The following is a 17706-nucleotide window of genomic DNA, read 5'->3' on the forward strand; positions in this document are numbered from 1 at the left end:
TTTCTAGTAATAATAATTAGTATTGGTGGAATCTCTTCACTCTACTAACTCTACTCTACTCCAACACAAATCTTGTCAGATCCAACTGTGCTCTCTTATCTTTATACAGATTGGTCAAAAAGTTCTGTGCAAGTTAGTTAAAAATTAACCAGGTATTTCTCTTTAATATCTCTATATATTTAAAAGTCTTCTTTCTTCTGAACATCTTCCATATTAAGTATAAAACAAAGCTGCCCCTAATGGCTGTTTTTCACTCTTCTACTTTGTTCAGCCACCTCAATCTACGAACAATTATCATACTAATAGCTATGATTTATTGAGAACATATCGTGTGCCAGGTGCTGCCTAGGTAGTTTAGATATTTTATCCAGTTTAAACTTCAAACAATTCTGAAAAATAAGATGTATTTTCTCATTTTACCTGAAACTCAGAGAAGCTTGAGCATGCACTCAAGGTCACAACACTTACACATGCTAAACCATGAATTAGATTCTATTCTGAAGCCTGACCATTGAAAGCCATATACTTTCCATTATGCTTTACCATATGTCCCACAGGAATTACAATATTTCTGTTTTACATCATCACCCATCAATTCTCTCAAATTAAAAATCTTGAAAATATTCCTATCCCTCTATAAATCAATTCAATCTCTTAAATATCATTTTAACCCTCCCCTCAATCTTACTGTTATAATTCAGATCCTTATCACATCTTTCCTGGGCTTCTATAAAAACCTACCAAGCATTTATCCTGTCCTCAAGATTTTTTTTCCCCTTTAATCCATTTTCTCCTTTTCTGCCACAGTCATATTTCCCAAAAAATCCAAAAGAGATTACAGGCCATTTTAATTTTCTTCATATATTTTGTAGTTTCTCATGCATCGAACAGGTATTTTTACAGATTCAGAGAAATGATGCATGCTTTCAAACAAAGAGGTAGGTCTCTGGAAATATTAAAAATTTTATGTAGAAAAATGACTTTCTAAATTAGTGCTTGAGAAATATTGATTTGGCAGTAGAGTACAAGAAGGATTGGAAGAAGCAGCAAATGAAGCCACAGAACTTGGCATTCCCTGCTCACTAAACTCTTGCATTTACGTGTGGATGAAGACAGGGACGATATGTCTCTTATTTGGGATCAGATTAAATTGAGAACACTGAGACTATTGCCCTGAGTGATCCAGTGCCTTTCTGGGTCAACTCAGACTAATACTGGTTGCATTACTGCTAAAATTAATGCTGTACACTAAGGAACAGATGTGAGTTTATCATGTGAGTTCAAGAATAGAGACTTTTGATTTCTAATCCAGCCTGATACCCTGTTTAGCTTTGGGGAATTGAATTGGTAAATCTGCTTTGCAGAAATGTGGTTAGTAAATATGAACAGGCCCTGTTTCATTAGTTAATATGTCTGATCCTTCCAGTGACCACATTTTTTCAGTGCAAATATGTCTCTCTATATAGTTATTGGATTTTTTTCCCCCTTCTTTGGAGTTATCTTAATTATCACCACAAAATCAATTCCATAAACATATCAATAATATCAATTTGCTATTACTAAGAAGACCAGATCAGCTAGTTTAACCTATTTGTATTTGACAAAGTTTAGTTTAGACACTTTAAAAAGTTTCTTCCCCTTTAAGGATTACTTAGTCTCAAGTTCCATGGATCACACTCACAAGGTCCTTGTTTCCAACTATAATGTAGAGAAGCCCTGCAGAGTTCTGGCTTACTTTTGATAGGATGAAATGTGATATCATTTTACGATGATGTAAGATATTTAGAACCAATTATTAAATCAATTAGAAAGTGGTTTTACATTGGTGGCCTTGAATGCAGTTGGAGAAAATATAAATAGTCAATAAGGTTATTACTCCGTTATAGCTTAGTGAAAATGAATTTGGATGTGGATTACCTGGAAACCACACTAATATATAAAACAATCAGAAGAAACCTTCAAGAACCTTTCTAAATTTAAAATATAATTATAATAATTATTATAAACAGGATTTCAGAGTTCATAAGATGACTTATCATTCTTGGAGAAGCATGTTAGGGTATATATCCTAAAGTATATGTGGCATTTAAGAAAAGGTGAAGTGTGTGGCTACTGAAGAATGCAAATTAATTCAGAGTAGCTTTGCAGATCTCTAGGGGTGGTAATTTAGTCTAATGGGAACTTAATAACTCATATCAAACACATTACTAATCTGATGCTTTGCTTACAGTAAATTAGAACCAGTGAGATTATAAATCACTTATTAAAGAAAAAGAGAGTATCTTCTTGAATTGAATTTAAATCTTCTCTTAACTAAGACACAGCAGGTAGGAAGAATTCTTGTTGTTTCTAAATGAACTCCAATCAAGTTTTATATTCATGTTAGAACATTAAGTAAACATATTTAATTCAGATAATTCAAAGTAGTGCCTTTCATATAATCGTATAATACTGTAAATATGAACTAAGCACTTTACCAGTTTACAGTGAGCTAACTATACACTAACCTCCATTTCATATTGTTAATGAGAAAGTATCATGTGTATTTAATTCTAAATACTTGGCAATGCGTTAATCAGAATTCATGCATGATTACTCCTCCTCCTCCTCCTATGACTACCACCACCACCACCTATCAAAGTATTCCAAAATTCATATTCTGCATAAATTATTGCTTCACAGAAACCTGTAAAATAAAGCATCATTAAGAGATTTCTTTTTCTTTGCATTATACAAGGTGACATGGACCAGTTTTCCTAATACTAGATTCACAGATATTTGTCTGATTTAGCTGTAAAGTCAATGAAACATAATTTTATGGTCATCTATTCTTTCATTCATTCATTCATTCATTCATTCATTCACTCATTTATAACAAGTAACAGAATGCTTACTTTGTGCCAGGCACTGTTCTAGAAGCTTGCACAAACAGCAGTGAACTAGACAAAGTTCACATTCTCATGGCTACTTTCTGATGAGAGAAGCAAATAATCAACACAATAAATAAATTGTTATGTCAGTTGGCCTAAATGCTTCAAGGGAAGAGCGTGATAAAGATGATAAAGGGGAGTGATGAGTATGGCAGAAGATGGGATTATTGTTTTATTTAGGGCTTTCATGAAAGGCCTTAGTGATGTGGTACATTATACACATAAATTAGAAGAAAATGAGGGAATAACTATGAAAATATCTGAGGGAAAGTCATTCCAGATATAGGGATTGAAAAATTAAAAGCCTTCTGGCTAGAATAAGATGAGTTTGTCTTTTATAATGGGGAGCCATTGGAGACTTGTGAGCAGAGTTATGATCTCCCATATTTTTAAAGAACTCTGGCTAGTATGTGAAGACTATAATAAGGTGAGGATAGGGAAAGACAAGAGAGATCAGCTAGGATGTTATTGCAGTGATCAAGGTGAGAGCGAATAGCTCAGATCAGAGCTAAAGTAATGGATTTGAAGAAGTAGTAAGACTCAGGATATATTTTGAAAGTAGAACCCATAGGAATTGCTGGTAGAGCCAATATGCAAACTGGAAAAAAAAAAAAAAAAAAGAGGAGAGTCAGGGATGATTCTAAGCTTTTTGGCCTAAAAAACCTAAAATGATAAAGTTGCTGTAACTGAGTTAGGGAAGTCTAGAGGGAAGAGTTTGCATGGGGTGAGACATCAGGAGTTCAATTTCGAACTTGTTAAATTTTAGATACTTAACAGATGACCATGTGGAGACTCAGAGCAGACAGTTGAACACATGAGTCTCAAGTTCTGTGTAGAAGTCAGAGCCAGCAATATTAATTAGAGAGGTGTCAGTAAATAGATTGTAATTCCCTAAAATATAAAGACTTTCTAAAATTAGAGGAAAATAGCAACCATTCTCTAGAAGAATGGGTTAGAGAAATAAAATGGTTCACAGAAAAAGAAATGAAAATTGTTCTTTACCATATGTAAAGATGCTCAATCTTGTTCAAAATAAAGAAAAGGTAAAATAAAGCTATTAGATTGCCAAAAATTCAAAAATTTGACAATATACAATGTTTGCGAGCTTTGTGAAGATCTACTTTGTGGAGAAACATGTTCATTGTTAATTTGGTGGTAGGAATTCGGAATGTTACAATTAATATAGAGGAAAAAATTGGAAATATCTAGCCAAATTGACTCAGAAATCTAGAAATCTATCCCAAAAATATACTGGCAGAAATACCAAACAACATATACACAAAGCATGAATATTCATTGTAAGAATATTTGTAGTTGTAAAATACTTGAAACAACTCAAATGTCCATCGGTAGGGGATTGGTTGAATAAATTATGGCGCATATAATAGAGAAGCAGGTAACTGCTGAAAGGGGTGACGAATATCTTTATGTACTGCTGGGGAGCAATCTTCATGGCATATTGTTGAGTGAAAGAGGCAAGGAAGAGACGAGTATATAGTGTGCCATTATTCATCTAAGAAAAAAGGTTATATGACTATATGTATCTATCTGCTTATATATTTTTTAAAAAACTTGGATAACAAGCCCAAAATCAGGTTTTTTTAGTTACTGATGGAGAAAAGTAGGGTAGAGGAGAAAGGGGAATGAGAATAGAAATAGAAATTAAAAGTTATTTTTACTTTTTTTTAATGCCTACAGCACCTGGTATTTCTAGGTGGTCTCCTATCCAAGTACTAACCAGGCCTAATCCTGCTTAGCTTCCGAGATCAGACAAGATTGGGCACATTCAGGATGGCATGGCCATAGTAAAACTTACTTTTATATTTCAACTCGTATAGAATTAGGATGTTTGATCTGTTCCCTTTATTTATTAGTTTGTTTTGTTTTGTTTACTTCAAAACTATATGAATATTTTATGTAACTATAATATTAAGTTTAATAACCCCTAAAGTTACTCTAAAATGACACTAAAAAATCATTTAAACTCTTTGCAACTAAGTCTCCTAAAAAGCAATAACTGTAAGGTCTTTAAGCAACAGGTTCTTTGGCTTGTATCAATGAGTCTTAATACTTAGATTCTTAATAAATAATTACATGTAGCAAACTTTGTAGAATAACAATAATAATAATGTTTTGGTACTTACTTTGTCAAAGGCTCTTTGTTGTGCCTTATATGTATTATCTCATTTACTCCTCATGACTACCATAGGATGTAAGTACTAATTATTTGATTCAAAAATAAAGAAAGAACTTTATTTCTAGAAAGGCTAAGTAACTTACCCCTAGTTACACGACTATTTAAGTGTGCAGCCAGCCAGGATTTGAAACCAGTTCCATGAAATTTTAATATCTGTATTTTTTTTTCTCATGTTGAATGCTGCCTTCTGAAGCTTAATGAATTGTACGATTTTAAAAGTATATATTTTTGCCGTTTGAACATACTAGTTAATTCTAATTCTTTCTAAAAAATAAAAATAAAAAACCAACCAAACAAAAAAACCCGCTAAAGTTGCATTCTGCCTGAAAACAAAATAATTATTTTGCTCTTTTAAATCATAAGGGCAATGTCTGCTATTAAGAGGGATTAAGATGTTTTCACTTTATAATATTATCATGATTTATTTGGTAAATTCCATGTTCTTATTAAAGTTCTTACTTTTTAAAATATTCTATTAGCACATTTGTAGGAGAAAAACTTTGAAGTTAACAACTGTCATAAAATTATTAACAAAGACAAAAGAAAATAATGGTCATTTCACTAATACATCTAAAATGTCCCCTGCCACCCCAATCCTCTTAGTGATTTTACCCTGTGCCAAAACAGTTATTTTATGCCACCGCTTACTTTTTCCTGACATTTTTTATAGTTTCCTATTGTGCCTCTTCATGATTTAGTCTTGTTTATTTGTTTAAAATTTGTAATTTTAAATCTATTGATGGGCGATTCCTGCAAAAGTACTTTGACCAAATCAATTGAGCAGCAAAGCAAATAGTTGTGTCAACTGTTTGCTTGTTCATTCTATTAAAAAAAAAAAATACCCCACAGAGCCAATCAATAGAAAGTTGGGAGAAAAATGTAAGAGAAAGCAAGAGATCTGGCATTTTGAAATAGCAATATTTTGCAAACATAGCCAAGGCCACTCGCAGACTTATTGAACATGAGGTGAACTGATACACATATGGGTTACTATATTGGATATCAACCCTACTGAGAAAGCAGTTGGTGCGTATACTCTGTGTGACACAGTATTTTAATCATTACATTCTGACAGTTTCCACTTTGCCTTTAGGGAGTGCGTGTGTGTGGTGAAAAGAACACTGGAGGTGGGGTTAGATCTAGCTTTCCTTCTATATTATGTGCTTTGAAGTAAGTCACTTGACCTTTGGCTTTGTATTTTCACCTATAAAACGAGGGATTCACCTGGAGGTCTGTAAGATTCCTTGCAGTCTAATTTCTGTAATGGTGGTCTATCTTTTTAGGTCAGGTTAAGAGTAAGATGCTGACTAAAATTTTAATTATTATATCACTATTATTTATTGAATGAAGATTAAATGATGCACCCCAATTCCTAAATAGGCTTGTTAGTGAAAATTTTAAAACTTTTTCTAGGTGATTTAATAAACTACTGTACTCAATGATTTTGGGTTTTGTTAGAGATCTTATTATAGAGGATTACCTTTCATCTTTTTAGCTGAATTCATTAACTGAGAGTAAATCCTTTAAGTATTATTAACTAAGTGGTTAATCTTCTGAGAAACCTGGCACTTTTAAGGCAGCAAGGAAGATTTCTCCATTTTGATGCAGGGATATGAACAAATGTTGACACGAAACACAGCGTTGCCCTAATATCTGGACACGGTTATAGGTACTTGAGAGTACTTTGCGCTAAATTAAATGTATTATATTTTAATCACATTTAAATAATTTAATTTAAAACTACTCTTGAAAAACCAAATGCTGCTGTCTTCCTTTTCTGTTCTGTAAGAGACTACCGTTGATTAGTTCCAAATGAATTGGGGGATTAAGTTACATTTATTACAAACATGTCAGGAAGGTCAGGTTTTAGTCTCTCTAGATTCAAATATACTGACAAATTAGAACAAAAAACATCTTTTGCATCCAACAGAGTGTAGCTAATGTCCTCACATGTAGGCCCACTTCCAAGTGAGACAAGTAGATTAAAGTAAGGTGCGAGGCTAGAGGACAATGAAAGAGAACCAATCATTCTTTTCTTAACAGCACATATTATGATTAAAACAATGTATACATATAAGATGATATACAAGGAAGAAAAATGCAACAGATTCCACCTGCTTCCTTTCCATTTTCTATAGCAAAGTGTGTCCATTGTTTAGCTTTATTTTCCAAATAAATGTAGTCTTATTTATACTTGTATTTGCTAAAGGCCTAGTCACATTCATTTCCCTTTATTTCTTACCTATTTTTATAAGAAGAATGATAGCAAATGTCTGGAAGAACAATAGATAACTGTAAACAAATTCCAGTGCTGACCATCCACCAAATAAAATGGCAACCATAAAAGAACTCTCATTTTCAAACCAGTGAAGTGTTGCCTGATTCCTACGAAGAATAAGGCAAGGCGTCTGGGATATTTGTTGGTGGACATCGGGCATGCTCCAGCTGTCAAAAACACAGCTGCTGGGTTTCTTTTTGAGCAGTCAGTGCCACGGATGCCCTCCAGCTAGTATGTTCCCTGATAAGGTCCAGTGGAGAGCTGCAAAAGAGCTGAACACTTGGCTTCTAATAGCAAATGCAAAAACAAATTTCACAACAAATTGCATTTTCAGCACTGCCTGATGCCATACGATTAAATGGGCTGAATTTGTTCTAGTCCACTAACTCGGAAGACATCATGATGGAACAGTTTCTCTTGGTAAATGTTAAATGTTAAAGCAGTTAAGGGACAGGCATTTTTTTTTTTAACTTCTACTTCAAGTCAGGAAGGCAGGGAAGGGAAAGCTGATCAAGCTTATTAGAGCTCCTCAATTAGGAGAAAGCGAATAATGCCATTTAACATCTTCACCAAGGTGAAATCTGTTAATTAGATCTCTCCATAACTCTTTTGTGCACAACTTTTTAAAATTTTAAACTTGAAGAGCAGGAGATGAAAAATCTAATATTTTTATCTAGCATGTTTACTTGTTCAAAGCTCTGCATAAAGATACAGTATAAATTTAAAAAAATGTATTTATACATTCATATAATGTCTACTTATGGTTGGCACTATAGGCATATGTTAACTCATTCAATCCTCTCAGCAAGCCTCTGTGATATATAATAATACCATTACTTTTTACAGATGAAAGAACTAAGGTCCAGAGAGGTTAAGTAACTTAACTCAGACAGCAAACAAATAAATGGTAGAACTAGAATTTGAACCAGCCATTCTGTGTTCAGAGTCTGTATTGTTGATCACTATATTCTGCTGCCTCTTGAACTCACATTACTTTGATATTTGTTCAGAGACAATGCTACTGTTTGGCCCACTTTCTTGGAAACAACGGTTTCAGTACAGAATCTATTTGATGATTCATTTGTGTATTAATGATAAGGGTAAAGCACAACCTGGTGAAATGGGTACATTTACTTTAGGAAAGAAATTCTTTTAAAAAATCATCCACTAGTGGGAAATATGTAATGCCCGCTTTCATATGTCTCTTCATTGACTCATTAGTTCAGGAAGTCATACTTGATAGTAGTTCAAACATAGGTGTGCAATGGAGTAGTTACACACTTACATTTAGTCAGTAGGAAAATTATGAAGCTACAAGAGAACTAGATTTGCCACTCTGCCACTTACTGACGATCTCTTCCCTGAATTCTAGAAAGAAATAAAAATACCCTGTCTGCCACACAGAGTTGTTATAAGAATCAAATGTGATAATATATGTGAAAATATATTACACAACACAAGGTATTACAATGGGTGGGAAAGTTAACTGCTCCAATGGGCTAGGTGGCTGGGGGAGGCATGGGAGGATTTCTCCACTACTATAGGAACTAGACATCCAAATATGGAGCAGAGAGGCATATGGGGTGCAGAGTTGAATGGAGGCAGTTCCCAGAAGGTTAATTTAATACAATTAGGTTAAAAACCTTTTTGGCAACTAACAACTAGCACATGTAGCTGCTCATGGCTTTCTTCATTCAAACATTCACTGATTTGTTTAAGAATCTTTCATGAGATATTCTATATATCAAAAATTGTACTGGGGATCAGATCGTCACAGTAATAAAGTAGCATAGCATCTGCCCTGGTGGAGCCAAGGATATACAGTGAATAAAACAGATTATAAATGGAAAGTACCATACACCCTGTTAGGATAGGGATAGCACTTCCACAAACATTTAGGTTAAACCCTTTCCTTTACCTTGACTGTTACCCATGTTACAACCCCCAGTACGTGGTGGAGTGGTTAAGAACATGCGCTTTGGTGTCAGTCTGCCTGAATTAGAGTCCTGATTCCATGCCTTGCTAGCTACGTGACGTTGGGATAGGTATTAATTGTCTAAGTCTTGGTCTCTTCACCTTTTCAGTGGGGATTATGATAGGGTCTCTCTCACAGAGTGTTGTAAAAATTACATGTGCTCATACATAGAAAGAGCTTAGTATAATACTTACTATAATAATGATACCAATTCTATGGACAGTCATCTGCTGCTATTTACCTTACTTAAACTCAATTTCCTCCTCTATGATATGGGGCTAACATTAATAAGAGTTACTAGGAAGAAAGTAGGATCAAATGTATATTTGTGGGTTTAGGAATATCAAGTTTCAAATCCTCCATAGAACCAACTTCCTACCTGCTGTTCTTAATTCATTCCTTCTTTCCCCAACCTTAAAGAAAGACTCAGCCTGATTAACAACACTGCCATCATGTTCCCCATTCAGGGTGATGCCTGAATAAGTAAGAGGAAAAGGCAAAGAATGCTGAGAACAACAAAATAGCATTCAAAGCAAGTCCAAGAGCAAACCTGGAAATTACGGGAGTTCTTACAAAACTTTAGTTTGACTGATGCATTAGATCTAGAAAAAAGCTTGGTTTCCTTTTCTGTTTTATGACTTATCATTCATTTCCTTCTTTTTTTAAAAAATTATTTTAGGATGAAACAACCCTCTCTATTAAGAGTACAGATTTGATATACTCAAATGTTTCTTTACATAACATGTAACTGTGTCAACATAATAAATAACATTATACATGTACATCTTAATAAACTATAAATGTTAGATCTAATAAATGAACTCAGTAAAGTTGCAAGATATAAAATTAATATACAAAAATTGTTTGCATTTCTATACATTAATAAAAAACTATTGCAAAGAGAAATTTAAAAAAAATGCCATTCATGATTACATCGAAAAGAATAAAATATATAGGGATAAATTTAATCAAAAGGTGAAAGACCTGTATACTGAAAACTATAAAACATTAATCAAATAAATTGAAGAAGACAGAAGTGGAAAGATAATCTATGATCATGGATTGGAAGAATAAATATTATTAGAATGTCCATACTACCCAAAGGAATCTATAGATTCAATACAATCCCTATTAAAATTCAAATACACATTTTTCACAGAAAGAAAAAATAATCTAAGATAAGGGTAAATGAGGTCACATATATGGTGATGAAAAAAAATTTAACTTTGGGTGATAAACACACAATGCAATAGACATGTGACATACTATTAAATCGTACACTTGAAACCTATATAATTTATTAACCAATGTTACCCCAATAAATTTAATTTAAAAATATGGAACCACAAAAGACCTCAAATAGCCAAAGCAATCTTGAGAAAGAAAAAAAAGCTGGAGGCATCTCACTCTCTGATTTCAAACTATATCACAAAACCATAGTAATCAACGCAGTATGGTATTGTCATGAAAACAGACAGAGATGTCAAAGGAACAGAAAACTAAGTAACAAACTAGAGAAATCAGAAATAAACCCACACATATACGATTAATTTACACCCAAATAAACCAAGTAATACAATGGAAAAGGATGATCTTGTCAATAAATAGTGTTGGAAAAACTGGACAGATACATGCGAAAGAATGAAGCTGGACCACTATTTTATACCATACACAAAAATTAACTCAAAACAGATTTAAAATTCGAATGTAAGAACTAAAACTATAAAACTTCCTAGACACAAACATACATGGTAAGCTCCTTGACAGTGGTCTTGGTGATCATTTTTTAAAATTTGAAACCAAAAACTCAAAAGGCAATAAATTAAAAAATATACAAGTGGGACTACATCAGATTAAAAAGTCTTTGCATAGAAAAGGAAACCATCAACAAAATGGAAATGTAACCTATTGAATGGGAGAAAAATTTTTGCAAATAATCTGATAAAGGGTTAATATCCAAATTACATAAAGAACTCTTACAACTCAACAGCAAAACAAAACAATACAAAACAAAACAATTCGATCAAAAAATGGGCAGAGAATCTGAATAGACATTTTTCCAAAGAAGACAGACAGATGACCAACAAATACATAAAAAGATGCACAACATCACTAATCACCAGAAATATGCACATGAAAATCATAATGAAATTTCCTCAGACCTGTTAGAATGGCTATTATTCAAAAGACAAGAAATAACAAGTATTGGTGAGTCTGTGGAGAAAAAGGAAGCTTGTGCATTTTTGGTAAGAATGTAAATTGATACAGCTACTATGGAAAACAGTATAGAGGTTCCTTAAAATATTGAACCTATAATGACTATATGATCCAGCAATTCTACTTCTGGGTCTATATTCAAAGGAGGTGAAAACACATCTCCAAGAGATGTCTGCATTCTCCTGTTCATTGGAGCACTATTCGTAATAGCTAAGGTATACAAACAAGTTTAGCATCCATCGGCGGATGATTGGATAAAGAAAATGGGAAATATATATGTATCCACCACAGACAGACACACACACACACACACACACACACACACACACACACACACACACACTGGAATATTTTACAATCAGAAATAAAAGAATGAAATCATGCCATTTGTGACGAAATGAATGTACCTCGAGGGTATTATGTTAAGTGAAGTAAACTAGACAAAGAAATATAAATATCATATGATCTCACTTATATGTAGAACCTTAAAAAATAGAACAAAAGCAAAACCACAACAACAAAAGATACAAAGGAAAGATTGGTGGTTGCCAGGAACAGGGGATTGGGAATGTGCAAAATGGGCAAATGAGGTCAAAATTCAAAAGGTACAAATTTTCAGTTATGATAAGTCATGGAAATGCGATGTACAGCATGGCGACTACAGTTACTAATATGGCATTGCATATTCGAAAGTCGCTAAGAATAAATCTTAAAAGTTCTCATCAAAAAAATATAATCTAATTATACACAGTAACAGATGTTAACTATGTGGTGATCATTTTGCAGTATCTACAAATATGGAGTCATTATGTTGTACGCCTGAAACTAATATGTTGTATGTCAATTATATCTCAATTAAAATCATTGTTGTACTCTTGAAACTAGTGCTATATGTTAATTATATATCAATTAAAATAACATTACAATAAAACAAGTAATTAATTCAAAAATAGAATAATTAAGTGAATTTTTATTACCACCATTTATTGCTTCTACTTCTGATTTTTTTTTCCTATTATTTCCTAAACCTAGATCCATCGGGAATTAGTTTTAAAAATAAATGTTTGTATGAACAAATGTGTTTAAGAAATGCTAGGGTTAGCAAGTTTTTTTTTGTTTTGTTTTGTTTGGCTTTTAATCTTTAAGTCTATGCAGATGAATTAATATGCAAATGAAAAACTGAGAGTCCCCTTGGCCAAAAAAATTCCACTAGAAGCTTGATGCCTAGCAAATAAAAACCTGCTGGTTCCGACCCCAGCTCTGCTTCTTTCTATTATGGGATCCTGTGTAGACAAAACATTTCTTATCTGCAAAATGGGGATGAGACCACTACCCACCTGGAAAGATTTTTGCATGAGAATTACATGAGTCAATATTTATAGAGTTTCTTAGGAAGAGTATTTGGAACCTAGTAAGTGCTTCGTATGGGCTATTAATAAAATAAAATAGAATTCACTATTTCTCAAATTTATTAATTTTGAAATCTCCTTTCAAGGCATATTACTCTGGACCAGTGATCTTTGGAATAAATTCTGACTAATGTTCAAATTCATTATGTACTCCTCAATAATGCAGCTGTTGCCTTAGCTCAGCCATTATCCTCTCATCTGGGAATGTGTGTACTACCTCTGATCCTTCCTTTATTCAGGGCTCCATTTACGCAATTATCTTTCTAAAATACAAATGAGGGTATTACTCCTTCCTAAAAACCTTTCTCTCATTTTCAAGAGCCTTATAAAGTTCGAGCTTCTTACTCAATTGTTCTAGGCTCTTCAAAATCCAGACCCAGCCAATCTTAACATCACTTTGGGAGCCACTTCGGCTCTATAAAACCTCATTTCCAACAAAACCCCTCCCTAGCATTATAGTCAAATTTCTCTTTGCCTTCATTTGTCCTGTACTGTCTTCTCCACATGTTTTCTGACAAAAATATTTCAGAAAAAAACTCCCTTTCTTAAGACTTCCCTAGTCCCTTCCTCTATTACAGAATTAATACATACATTTATTATCTTTTGAGTGTAATAGCTCTTTCTTTGTGTTGCTAACGAAGCATGCATGCCATTGTATGAATTATTCCTTGCATGTTCACTCTGTTTGTACCTGAATCCTTTGGGTTCAGCGTATGAAACATACACAGACCTATTTATGGAACACCTGCCTTCAGGCCTTGAACACAGCAGGAGCTTAATAAACATTTGTTGCATTGTTCTGAGTAAAGAAAATAAAGTATCTTTGAGAAATTCCTTGCTTTATTTTTTAGCCCTATTGGCCATTCTCAATATTTTCAAAATGTCAAATTTTTTGACACCTTTTGGTTTTAATTTGTTTACATATTTTTAAAAAATCACTCCTAGGTGACTCATAGATCCAGGTGAGGTGTAGATGGGCCTTAACAATTACTTGATGCTTACTTGGTTCAACTTCTTTCTCCCTGTCATACTTTATTTTTAAAAGATGTTTCAATGCTAAGTCAAGACTAGTGGCCATCAGCTTAATATCTCATCATTGCATTTAATATTCTACCTCTCTCAGTAACAAAATATATATCAATCTCATTCTGGCAAGAAAGATCAAATGAAGTCTTTCCAGTTTAAGCATGCTTGATAATCTTGGATACAGAGGACATTGGTGTTTTTCTTCCTCTGTGGAAGGCTGCTAAATCAGATGAACTAAAGCTAAACACTCTGGTAACAAACATAATGGGACAGGCAAGACTGGTGAGTGTTATATATAAATCCAGGACTTTTGTCTGTGTTGGTGTTATCAGCAGTATCCTTCAGGTCTGGAAACACAAGCAAAGAAGGGCTTTCTCCGCTGTCATCAATGCTGGCCAATCACAGCTGAGGGTGATAAGAAACACCACCAGAAAATCCTACCCCACCTTCTACAGAGACAACGTTGCAACCTCTCTGGGGCATCATCTTGGCACCCCCTGAATACAAGAAGCTAAATAGACCCTTTAGCCATGTTTCATTTGCCTAAACCAGCTGTTAAGCAAAATAAACAAACAAACAAACAAACAAACAAATAAATAAAACACATAGATGCCAATTTAGAGAGATTTATAAGTGAAAATATTGAAAAATAGAATTGCAAAAAAATTAAAATTGTTACTGAGCTGATATAAGGCATTTAAAAACTTTTATAGATTTTTTTTAAAATACTGCCCAAATTTTTTTAGAAAAATAAGTCTCTAGATGTCCAGATTGACACTGCAGCTGATTTCATTTTCAGAGATCACTCTGGTTTAAAAAGAAAAAGAAAGAATTATATTTCAGGAACGGTTTCATTTAAAATACCAAATTTCACAGATGACTTATTTCATAATGATATTGCATCTTGTGATGCTTATTAAATTAAAGAACTTGATAACCAGGAAACTTATACCAAAAACATGTCCTTAAATTTGGCTGATAGCTAATAATTCCTTAGACATTTGAAACATATTCAGCCTGTATTAAGGAGAAGTCAGAGACAAATTTAAAAATTCTACTCAATGATTTCTTCACTATAGAATAACCCTCTAAATTTACATTGAATCAGGCAAAAGATAGGCACTATTGAACAAAGGAAAACCATTGGGACATATCAAGATTAAAACCCATATCAACACTGAACTTGGATTGGATACTGGGTATAAGTTAACCTTCGGAGAAATTTTCCGTGAAGGTGGAAAGGAGATTGGAATTCTAACCTTCACCCCAAGGGATGCGACAGCTCTGCACATGGCGCAGAGTCCAAACTGGCAGCTGCAGGTCCCAAGTCTGCAGTTCTCTGTGGGAAATGGGCATCTGACTCATTTTCAACAAGAGGTTGAGGCTATAGGAAAGATTTTTGTTCTCCAGTAGTTCAACAGGACATGCATTCTGTAATTTTTTCCATCTATTTGTTGTTGACTTTTCAGTGATGTGTATAAACTCATATTTAAATTAAATAATTATATTTGAAATACTCTTGGAAAAGCTTAGAACTTGAAGGACTTAGCTGTAAAAATTCTTTATAGCCATTTATTTAATAAACCCCTTCAACTTTTTCTGAGGAGGTACCGTGATTTATTTCCCTGACATTTGCGGATTGATGACCTCGTCTATGAGTAGGAAAGTAGGGGAAGGCTAACTGATCTGTAGGAGGCAGAATTGCTCCCTCCATATTTCAAGGGACGAAAGTCATGGTAACAGCCTCTAGTTATCCCTCTCCCTGACCAGAATATGGGGTGGGAAGAGGACATGGCAGAGGCTGTTACCCACAAATCGATCAGTTGGAACTCTTCAACTAATCAGCTTGGAATCCCTACTCTGGGCTTTAGCAGGCTGTCTCAAATATTGACTTTGATAATATGGATAGATTAATAACTAAAGAAAACTGAATGCACTATTTGTTAATGTGAGAAAAGCATTATACTTCATAGTTAATCTAATTGACACTGATGTGTAAAATAGCCAAGCTCAAATTTAGAGCAATAGTTGAAAACTTGCTACTCCCTTGGTTATACCAGCCTCCTAATCTGGTTAATTTTACTTTTTCAGGTTATATGTGGGAGTAAAGAAAACAAAACAAAACAACAACAACAACAACAACAACAATGCAAAAACCACTGCATCGATCTGCTCAGGTTCCTGTAACAAAATACAGTTGACTGAGTAGCTTGAAGATTTATTTCTCACAGTTCTGGAGGCTAGGAATTTAAAAACCAAGGTGCCAGTCTATTTGGTTCAGAGAGCTTTCTTCCTGGCTTGCAGACAGCCAGCCACCTTCTGGCTGTGTCCTCCATGGGTATGTGGGGTGGGGGGGGGGGTGGTGTGGAGAGGGAGGGAGGTATGGAGGGAGAGCACACTAGCTTTCTTTTGATAAGAACACTGATCCTAACATATCACGATGATGACCTCATTTAACCATATTTACCTGTTTAATGACCCTATCTCCAAATGAAGTCATATTGGGGGTTGGGGCTTCAACACAGAATTTTGGAGGGACAAAATTTAGCCCATAATAACAACCAAAACTTGTAAGATATCTGTCATGTGAATCACAGAGGGCAAATCACAGTAATGATATGAGATTCCAGCACAGTGCTACTCAAAGGCTATCCTTGAACCAGAAATGTTGTCATTACCTGAGAGCTTGTTAGAGAGACAGAATCTCAAGTATCCTCCCTACCGATTCATAATCTGCATTTTAACATCCCAGGTGATTAAAATGTGAAAAACACAGTTACAGAATTCATAATAAAAGCAAGAGTTAATTTTGTCCATTGCGTTAGAACTTCTCCTATAACTAGAACTGACTAAATTATTTATTGTAATAACATTAATAGAACAACCTTGGTCAGAAAATTAATTAGTATTATTTTTACTATTGTAGGTATAATTAATCTATTGATTGAATTTCAAACCTTGACATTTTGTGAATATAATCTATAATGAAACATTAGATTCCTTGACTAGAAAGTTTAGGAAAAAAAATCTCTAAGTTTAGACATAAACTAAAATTTTGGTTAATTGTACCATTAGGTTAAAAACATGCTATTTGTCTCTTACAAGTGATTGTGTTTAAAAGTGGAATTATTTTTTTAAATAAATAACACTTTAAACTAGGCATATATTTTCTACTACACAGAGAAGTGAGACATTACCTATGATGGAATTTTCAATTATGTAGTATTTCAAAGCAACTTTAAAAAATTTATTTCATAATGTTGAAAAATGTAGAATTATGCCCCAAAGCTTAATATTTTGGCACAGGCCTAGAAAAGTGTTTAATAAGTTAAAAACCCCTTCTTATAACTGACATTTATAGGTCCCTAACACATATTTCCCTAATATTCTGCCTAAATACTAAAATAGATGAAATATAAAAGAGAATACAATTTTATTTGCCAGTAAGAATACAAGATACACCCTACTATCATTCTTTAAAATATTAGCATTAAGAGATCATTGAAAATGTCAACAAATATTCTTTAGATTATAGTTTTAAGTGAACAGCAAATAAAAGTAACATTCAGATGTGATATTTTATGAGAATTTGAAGGAATATATATTTATTTTAGCATACATTTTGGATTAATTTTACAGTATGATATTTAAATTTATGTGAACTCCTAAAGAAT

General features: G+C 33.6%; 1 protein-coding gene and 1 pseudogene across 39 annotated transcripts in view; both read right to left on the reverse strand.

Annotated features, from left to right (window-relative positions):
* The window catches only part of PTPRD (protein tyrosine phosphatase receptor type D), a 1934582-nt gene that overhangs the window by 753267 nt on the left and 1163609 nt on the right, over positions 1–17706 (reverse strand). The window lies entirely within an intron of this gene.
* LOC118600487 lies at positions 4620–4738 on the reverse strand (annotated as a pseudogene).

Source organism: Rousettus aegyptiacus, unplaced genomic scaffold (assembly GCF_014176215.1).
Source record: "Rousettus aegyptiacus isolate mRouAeg1 unplaced genomic scaffold, mRouAeg1.p scaffold_m13_p_3, whole genome shotgun sequence".
Classification (NCBI taxonomy): Eukaryota; Metazoa; Chordata; class Mammalia; order Chiroptera; family Pteropodidae; genus Rousettus; species Rousettus aegyptiacus.